The 10,422-nt window shown below is 40.3% G+C and overlaps 1 protein-coding gene across 4 annotated transcripts in view; it reads right to left on the reverse strand.

Moving 5' to 3' along the window:
- The window catches only part of PIP5K1B (phosphatidylinositol-4-phosphate 5-kinase type 1 beta), a gene marked incomplete at its 3' end in the record, with an annotated part of 92,932 nt that overhangs the window by 74,656 nt on the left and 7,854 nt on the right, over nt 1-10,422 (reverse strand). The window lies entirely within an intron of this gene.

Genomic DNA, 10,422 nt, shown 5'->3' on the forward strand with positions numbered 1-10,422 from the left:
GACTAAAAAGCAAACAGAACTTCGAAGCACATGACAAAAGTGATCATTTGCTACAAAACAAAGGTAAGACAAAACAAAATGCCCTGTCCCAAAGGAGCAGCCAATCCACATCAAATGGAAAATTAATTATCCTCTCCTCTGTAACACCAGTCCTGTCATATCCAGAACCCACAGCATCCAGGCTTCTGGAAACAACACAGTAATGGAGGCTGCAATCCTATGCACACACTGGGAGTAAAGGTCACTTAACTGAGCTGTGAGCTTTTTCTGCAAATGCACCACTTACCATGTTTTGTGGGGGTTAAAACATCCCCCTCCTTAAAATGAAATGAGGCAAAGAGCAAGCTGACAGTAGCCTGACCTGCAAAAATTAGCAGATGATTATATTAGCTCCATGTTATGAAAACTCACACCTGCTTATTTCTGTAGATCAAGCTGTTTGTTTAAAAGGCTGGGTTGGGTACAGGCATTGCAACCACAAGGAGAAGGAAAGGTCTGTCCCATCACAAGAGTATCATATACTATGATTTATATGGTCAGAATCTAAGTTAATGAAACAGGGAAGGACAAAAGATATTTGTGCTTTGTTTTTTTTTATAAGGACAGCTGCAAACATCACTACAAATACTGTAAGCACATTTGCTAACTAGAAGAAATTTATATACAAAAGATCCACAACATTTTCAGCACCTTGTTAAGTTTTATATCCTTCTTCATGTATTTCAGTTGCTAAATAAGTACATAAAAGAAAGTAACTTGAAAATGATGGCTTTGCTGGGTTTTAGGGCTGTCACCTAGTAAAAGAAATATCAATTATATGGTTTTCATTAGTCAATTAATTCAGCTAGGTATCTGCATATTAAAAAAAATAGCTCTGAAGGAAAAATAGCATTATTTTCAGTGATCCATAACCAGAAGTAGCAATGGAAGGTGCAAGCCACCTCTGACTTTGTTTGTTTGTTTAATTTGTATCCGAAGCGGTCATCAGAGAGTAGTGCAGAACCAAGAATGGCCTGCCTGACATAATGCTGGCAAGTGCCTACGTTGTTAAGACTATATAACCCAATGCTGGCTATGTTCCCATTCCAAGCAAGGGCAATTTTCTTGTCTTTCCTCTGAACCAGTTTTGTATCATCAACATAGAACAAAATATGACAGTGACAAAGCCAATTCAGAGCGACAGTGGAAACAATGCCATCACTCTGAGTTGGATTTGCAATATATTTATGCTCACTACATGATCCCCAATTATTAGAGATCACATTCCCAGTAATCTATGTGTGAGCAGACAAATTTAACAATTGATTAATGTGGGGAAAGCTTCACTACTCCATATATTCCTCACTCTTTAGCACATATACATGACAGAAACGTCACACCAAACTATTGTTTAAAAAGGTAACTAAGCAAACCCATGGTAGAAAATATTTCTCCTTGGTAAGCTTGATCTGTACTGGGCTAGGGAAAATGTAATATAAACATGGGAGTGTCTGGGAAAGAATATTTTGTGCCTTCAACCTTGCTGCATAAAAATTGTGTGCCTGTGCAGCCCTGGAAATTTGCTTCTAGCAACCACAATTACCATAAACAGATTAAAATAAACTTTTTAGATTTTGATTACACAAGGTAAAATCAATTTATTTTCAGAAACAAATATATATGTATCTGCAGAGGACTGATACCTCTCAGAAAGGATCGATAAGCAATCAGTTTCCAGAGAACACTGTGGCCAATTTATTTTGGATAAATGAATGGTGTTTCTTATATCCAAGTAAGAACTTGTCTGAATACAGAAGCCTCTGAAAAGGATGTTGCCTCTCCCAATGGAAATAAAACATACTGAAAGGAATAATACATATTGAACCAATTCTGTACGTATACAGCTCTACAAGATTATGCAAAATGTAAACATTGAATACAAATATTGCTTTTTTTTCTTCACATACATGAATTTGTGTTCATGAAATTAAAAAATAAATAAATACAAAGGTACAGTCATAAGCTAAGAACTGCTGTGCATTCGCCATAAATCTAAATTAAGAAGAAAACATTAAATTGAATAAGACCTGATCCTTTGTTACGAACAGGACGTTCTGAGCACTTAAGGGGATTTTAAGAAACATAAGTCCCACCCTTACCAGCCTCAAAAAAGAAGCAATAGTTAATCTTTGTATAACCTTTCAGTTTTAGCTCATCATTCAAGAGCTGGAGATAGAAGAATTGGCAGGATCCAAACAACTGCTTACCTCCAGCTGCAACCCCCAACCCGCTCCTGCCACTGGAACAGCATTTCAGAGACACCCCCTCAGCTCTTTTTGCTTGCGGGGGGCGGGGAGAAAGAACAGTGGAAGTATGAAATCCTGTTCCATAAGTGGAATGCTCCTTGCAGTTATTCTGTATAGCTATGGTTTCTCACAGTGTGCATGTTCATTGACTACAGTGGGATAAGATGGGGGGGTCCACAATGCCTCTATTGTGTCACCTACAATTCTGACCTGTCTCTGGCCAAGTTCCTTTTGACTAATAGAATAAAATATGTTTGTATTTCTGTTATGTCTGCTTCACAATGGGTATGATCAGTACAGCTGTTTGAGTGTTTTCAAAGATGCAGCCAACTTTGGAATGTTCTTTTGCTACAAAGAGCCAGGCATAATAAGATTTGTGATTGTAGAAGGGTGTGGGAGGAAGACTAATTAGACAGGACCCTCTCTAGCCATGGGTTTAAAAGAAATAGACTAATCACCAGAACATCTCTTGTCTATAAACAATCACAGTGTGAGGCCCGTCCAGAAGAAAGTACTAGCAAATCAAAGACAATGAAAGGGGAAACAGCACTGCCATCCAGACGTTGCCATGGCTTTTTTTTAAATTGCATTTTATTAAAGTGATTTCAGTTAAAAGAAAAAAAGTGATACAGGAAAAAAGAAGAAAAAGTGAAAGGGACAACAACAACAACACATATAAAAGCAAAAATGTTCCCATGGCTTAAGATTTTCGTTAGAATCTAACAGCACGAGGAGGTTTGTCTTTATGCGCGAGATTCAGTATAGCCTGACTGAGTGTCTGCTCACACAAGGCAGCCTCCACCTGAGCAATAGAGCTTTTACTTTCTCTCCTTTCCCCCCAGTCCCCCCCCCCAAAAAATCTGCTCAGTAGGACTGGGGTGCAGGGGGCGTTGAAGGGGCAGTTGCACAGGTGGATTTTCTCTGCACAAGCAGGACATCACTATCACCCATTGTATTTTGTTAACTATGAAGATACTAAAAAGCACAAGATGCAGAAGTAAATCTACGTAATGTTTCAGAATACTACAAAGAACACACAGTACTTTTAAACTGTGGCAGAAGAATAAAACTCTGCTGTTTTAGCTATCATGCAATTTTGCTTCAAATGATGTCGCAAAGTGACCCAATGGAGCACAGAAAGAGCTGAGCATACCTTCCATCCCTGCATGTTGCTTGCAGTCACAGAAAGACCTGCCCACACAGCTAGCCTAATTCTACTCTTCAAGAGCAGGAGGCTAGCCTGTTTGTCAAGCACATGGAAACAGAAGAGACTACATCTTTGCCACTCCATGGCTGCATTTTAAGGGCTTAGTTATGTTCTTGACTTGTAACAGGGGTTTTAGTTAGTGTAGGCGACTGGCACAGTGCAACCTGAAAATCTGATTGTAGCTTTTAAGCAGCTAAACTTGGGAACAAGCAACTCTATTCTGTTCTGGGAATTCAACAAAATTCATTGAAAATGTTATTTGAGACTCTTGACAAAAATATAGTAGTAAAGTGTAAATCTGAGAATTACAATGGGTTCTCCCTAAAGTTATCTCTGAAACTCCAATAGTACCAGAACAAACCTGTTTATTCATGCTTATCGTTTGAACATGTTAAGGTGGTCTATAATATCTTGCACGAGAGCAAACCTTCTATCTTAAGCAGTCTTACTAGAAAATGAGTGTCACTGAATGCATTACATATTTCCAATTAAATATACTTAGTCAAGGCTGTAAAAGCAGGACCAAAATTAATGAAGTTCATACCCAGAAACATGAGCTGAGTAGGAATCCTTAAGCAATATTTTCACTGTATGTCCCCTTTTTATGGAGGAATCAAGTCCATTCAGCTATTTATCTGCACACCGTGGGAGAAACTAAGGGGCAAATGGGATACTGGCTTATCTTAAAAAAGTGAACCAAAACCTGCCCTTCTCCCCCACTCTTCTTTCAGTGTGAGGGTAATTACAAAATCACAAATGCAAACATGTAGTGTGGATGCATGCTTGCATCCTGCAGGATAGGTAACTTAGATTAAACACAGTAAGCAAATCCTCCAGCAGTTGTGGTACCTCCAACATCTGCTAACACCAGCTTTGGATATTTAGCCTTCTGCTCCTGAAAATGGAAGTATGCTATTAATCCAGGTAAGATCCTTCTGAATTTGCCTAGACTAGTAATGGAAAAATTCACCCTTATTTAATCAGGTACAACTTAGCACAGCATGAAGCAGCTCAGATATCATTTCTTCTGTTTGTTTTTCACAAATGGTGAAATGCATTAATGGTACCGCTTCCTCATGAATATGCTGAGCGGTGAGTGCAAGCAGTGGCTGCAATCAGAATGGTTCCTATCTGCATCTGAATATGCCCACAGGAACCATTCTGATTCTGAACCATTCTGGCTCACGCTCTACAAATGCAGTAGAGAACCAAGTAAGCACCTGGAGATTTCGTTAAAGCTTTCACCATAGGATGAAGAGCAGTTTGTCTTCCCAAAGTCACGGAGAACATTCAGTTGGGTGGTTTTTAAAAACTACTAAAGGGTGTTCATATGCTCAACAGCTGGCTGAAGACAACACGTTAAGGAAGGGTGCCAAGTCACTGTTAAAACCAGGTCAAAGATCAAGGTTCGTAAACCACAAACATGTCTTCAGACTGTGGTTCGTTGGCAGTAAACAAACCATAGTTGAGCTGTTGGGCAGGGTTTCATACAATCAATCATATAAACCATCATTCAAATAAACCATGGTTTAGTGTTACATGCAAACTAAGCCACCATCTTCATAATTGTAAAATGGAACATATAACAAATAATTCAATAAAGAGTTTAGTCTAATAAGGGACAATCATTTCTAATATCTGTTCACTGACAACCTACTTTCAGAAGCATGTGCTAAGATACTTTACAGCTAGTGCTAAAGTAATCTTTGAGAAAAACTGTTGAAATAATGATACCTTTGAAGTCTATTTATAGGTAACTTGTGCCTCATGCTATTTTGCATTTATTTGTGCTCATTTAAAAACATGCCAGATACTTAGATAAATTAACTAATAACCCATGTACATACATTTCACTGTACAGTATACCTAATTTGCTGATAAATGGTAATCATCTTTTGCTTGTTTCACTATTTCTAACAAATATGATTGAAACTGGGGAAGAATTTTAATTTCTACATGGTATAAAGCATTTAGGCAGTTGTCACATAAGACATTCTCTGTCATTATTAATCTTCCACAAGTTGACCAATGTAACATTAAAGGTAAAGGTACTCCTGACCATTAGGTCCAGTCCCAGATTATAGAATCATAGAATCATAGAATCATAGAGTTGGAAGAGACCACAAGGGCCATCAAGTCCAACCCCCTGCCAAGCAGGAAACACCATCAGAGCACTCCTGACATATGGTTGTCAAGCCTCTGCTTAAAGACCTCCAAAGAAGGAGACTCCACCACACTCCTTGGCAGCAAAGATTACTCTGGGGTTGCGCACTCATCTCGCTCTATAGGCTGAGGGAGCTGGCGTTTGTCCGCAGACAGCTTCTGGGTCATGTGGCCAGCATAACTAAGCCGCTTCTGGTGAACCAGAGCAGCGCACGGAAACACCATTTACCTTCCTGCCGGAGCAGTACCTATTTTTCTACTTGCACTTTGATGTGCTTTTGAACTGCTTGGTTGGCAGGAGCTGGGACCGAACAACGGGGTACCTGTCGCGGGGATTCAAACCGCCGACCTTCTGATCGGCAAACCCTAGGCTCTGTGGTTTAGACCACAGCGCCACCCGCGTCCCTATGTAACACTAAGTAACTCTATTTAAGCTGCAATTCTGCATGCACTTACTTGAGAACAAATCTCATTCAACACATACTTTTGATGCAAGATCAAGCAGTTTCTGAAAACAAATTTTTTTTGTAAAAGAATAATATTTTCAGGGCTTGCTTGAGCAAAAGATTAGCTGTGCTGATTATTTTCAAACAGCAATGCTCAGAGGGACCATCTAGTTTCTGTCTTACAAAAGGTGAGAACAGCAAGGTTTTACACCGCACCTGCCCTCATTACTGAAAACAATTTATATGAACTGACAAGCTATGTTTAGCTTAATGATAAACAAGTGATACACACTTGGAACATTTTCAAGTTCTTAATTCCCTGGCTACAGCAAGAGGACACCGCATAATCAGCAAGGCAACAAGGCTTTTCCAGATAAGGTTTTTTTCTGCCAAGGTTCAACATACTGCAATGAGATGGGGAGGGTGCTGTGCATTATCTCTCAAAGATCCTCCCCCTACAATCCTGTAAACCTGGTTGTAAAGAAAGATTGCTAAAGTGGGTCAAACCAGTTGGGCAAGTTTTGCCTGCTAGGATTGGTGCTGATGGGCCTGAATGCCTAATTTTTGTAAAGCTAAGAAAATGGCCAAAGATGGCATGGGACATGCCTGCCATTTAAAGAGGAAAGGAAGAAATAAAATTTTAGTTTTAGAAATGGTGTTGGGAGGTAGAGAAGGAAGGGGATCTGAAAAAATAGGAAACTCTATTCAATATTTAGCAGATGCATTCATTTTGTTCAAGTGTACCAAAACAACTTTCTTATTCTTAATAAAATCCAGTATTTTTAAAAAATCACAAGGTGACTTGCTTTTGCGTCAGTATTCTCATGAAACTACAAACAGTAAAAATACTTCCATTATTCACTGTCCTGGTATCTGCAAACATGATCTAGAAACACTAGTTATAGCTTTGTCAGAAACAAGTTATAAAACAGCAACATAAAGAGCACAGCATACAATTCCCACATGTATTTAATATCTAATGAAAACTGTCACTAGCAAAGCTCTCAATTCAAACTTGTTAAAACTGGTAGTAGAAGATTTATACTCCTGCAGGACTCTGCAATAGCTGCTTCTACCATAAAGCACCACTGAAGATATCAACACTACAAATTTAAGGGAGAACTGCCTAGTGTGAAGTCAACTGACTATTTCAATTAAACAATTAGATATTGTTTGTAGTAAGATTTGTTTCATTCCATGGGTACAGTTCACACTATAGACAGCAAGACTTCCTAACAGGAACAACGCCACACAAATCAAATGGTACCTAGAAAGTCTTACAATTAAAATGTGAACTTTTTATATTTAAAATCTATCTATCCACTGCAAAATGACACCCAGATTTAAGCTACAACTATCTAGTTCTTATGTCAGCTTTAACTGTCCTGCCTAGAGAACCAAAATCTTTTGCTGTAACAAACCACTTATGACACACAATTGCCACACAAGTACAGAAATTTGTAGAAGCTCAAAGTTCAGCCCCTACGATATACAGTGGGCCCAACCACTTATGTGAGGGTTTGGTTCTGGGAGTCCACCCCAAATCATGTAAAGCCAGGAGCCCCTGGAACCTTTCCCCATGCAGCACCTTCCTTACCGGCCTCTGCAGGGACACCCGAGGGCCCAGGGCCTTCATAGAATCATAGAATAGAATCATAGAGTTGGAAGAGACCACAAGGGCCATCAAGTCCAACCCCCTGCCAAGCAGGAAACACCATCAGAGCACTCCTGACATATGGTTGTCAAGCCTCTGCTTAAAGACCTCCAAAGAAGGAGACTCCACCACACTCCTTGGCAGCAAATTCCACTGTCGAACAGCTCTTACTGTCAGGAAGTTCTTCCTAATGTTTAGGTGGAATCTTCTTTCTTGTAGTTTGGATCCATTGCTCCGTGTCCGCTTCTCTGGAGCAGCAGAAAACAACCTTTCTCCCTCCTCTATGTGACATCCTTTTATATATTTGAACATGGCTATCATATCACCCCTCAACCTCCTCTTCTCCAGGCTAAACATGCCCAGCTCCCTTAGCCGTTCCTCATAAGGCATCGTTTCCAGGCCTTTGACCATTTTGGTTGCCCTCCTCTGGACACGTTCCAGTTTGTCAGTGTCCTTCTTGAACTGTGGTGCCCAGAACTGGACACAGTACTCCAGGTGAGGTCTGACCAGAGCAGAATACAGTGGCACTATTACTTCCCTTGATCTAGATGCTATAGTCCTATTGATGCAGCCCAGAATTGCATTGGCTTTTTTAGCTGCCGCGTCACACTGTTGGCTCATGTCAAGTTTGTGGTCAACCAAGACTCCTAGATCCTTTTCACATGTACTGCTCTCAAGCCAGGTGTCACCCATCTTGTATTTGTGCCTCTCAATTTTTTTGCCCAAGTGCAATACTTTACATTTCTCCCTGTTAAAATTCATCTTGTTTGTTTTGGCCCAGTTCTCTAATCTGTCAAGGTCGTTTTGAAGTGTGATCCTGTCCTCTGGGGTGTTGGCCACCTCTCTCAGTTTGGTGTCATCTGCAAATTTGATCAGGATGCCCTTGAGTCCATCATCCAAGTCGTTGATAAAGATGTTGAATAAGACTGGGCCCAAGACAGAACCCTGTGGCACCCCACTAGTCACTCTTCTCCAGGATGAAGAGGAACCATTGATGAGCACCCTTTGGGTTCGGTCAGTCAGCCAGTTACAAATCCACTGAGTGGTAGCATAGTCAAGACCGCATTTTACCAGCTTCTTTACAAGAATATCATGGGGCACCTTGTCAAATGCCTTGCTGAAATCAAGGTAGGCTACATCCACTGCGTTCCCTTCATCTACCAGGCTTGTAATTCTGTCAAAAAATGAGATCAGGTTCGTCTGACATGACTTATTTTTCAGAAATCCATGCTGACTATTGGTGATCACAGCATTCCTTTCTAGGTGCTCACAGACTGTTTGCTTAATGATCTGCTTTAGAATCTTCCCTGGTATTGATGTCAGACTGACTGGGCGGTAATTATTTGGGTCCTCTCTTTTCCCCTTTTTGAAAATAGGGACAACATTTGCCCTCCTCCAGTCTGCCGGGACTTCGCCTGTTCTCCAGGAATTCTCAAAGATGACTGCCAGTGGTTCTGAAATCACATCTGCCAGTTCTTTTAATACTCTTGGATGCAGTTCATCTGGCCCTGGAGACTTGAATACATCTAGACTAGCCAAGTATTCTTGTACTATCTCCTTAGTTATTCTGGGCTGCGTTTCCTCTGCTGAATCATTTGCTCCAAATTCTTCAGGTCGGGCATTGTTTTCTTTATCGGAGAAGACTGAGGCAAAGAAGGCATTGAGGAGTTCAGCCCTTTCTGTGTCCCCTGTTTGCATTTCACCATCTTCTCCTCTGAGTGACCCCACTGTTTCTTTGTTCTTCCTTTTGCTACGAACATACCCCTAAAAGCCTTTTTTGTTGCTTTTAACCTCTCTAGCAAGCCTGAGTTCATTCTGTGCTTTAGCTTTTCTGACTTTGTGTCTACACGTGCTGGCTATTTGTTTGAATTCCTCTTTGGTGGTTTCTCCCCTTTTCCATTTTTTGTACACATCCTGTACACATTCCATTTTTTGTACACATTCCATTTTTTGTACACATCATGCGCCTCCCCAGAGCTCAGGAAGGAAGGCTCTTTCCTCAGCAGGTGCCACTCCCCCATTCATTCATTTATTTTGGGGCTGTGCACCTACAGTCACAATCATGTAAGTAAATTACACGGAAGTGTCATGCCCACTGTGTTACAAGTCAAGTAATTATTTCTGCATTGCAGGGGGTTGGACTAGACGACCCTTAATAAATAACGGATTATTTTTGCATAGCATTTTTATTTTACTCCACTTATGAATCACTCATCTCAAAGTGATTAGCAATAAATCGTTATTAAACAATAAGAATGTATATGTAACAATTGCACATGTTTTAAAGTAGCCATAATTTACCCACAAGAACCGCAAAACCCTCTGGGTTAATCTTCTGCAAGACTCCGCAAGTGGATTAACTGACACTTTTTGACTCATTGCATCCCTGGCCTCTAATTTTCTTTCTATTGATTCTGTTTGCATTATGTAAAGAGCAGACAAGGAAGGGCAGGTATAAACAAAAGAAAAGTAAATCAAATAACACGGTGAAAATACACACAGGTACTTGCAATTCTCTTCATAAAACTTGGGAGGTAGACCTGATCCACGGATCACTCCTGCGGCTGCAGAGTCATTTCAGCTTAGTGCTTGTCTGCAAGCAAGAACAGGTCTACCTCTCAAATTTTATGATAGGATTAGCAGCAGGTCCTTAAGGAAGCACTAGAG

Source organism: Podarcis filfolensis (assembly GCF_964270895.1).
Source record: "Podarcis filfolensis genome assembly, chromosome: 11".
NCBI lineage: Eukaryota > Metazoa > Chordata > Lepidosauria > Squamata > Lacertidae > Podarcis > Podarcis filfolensis.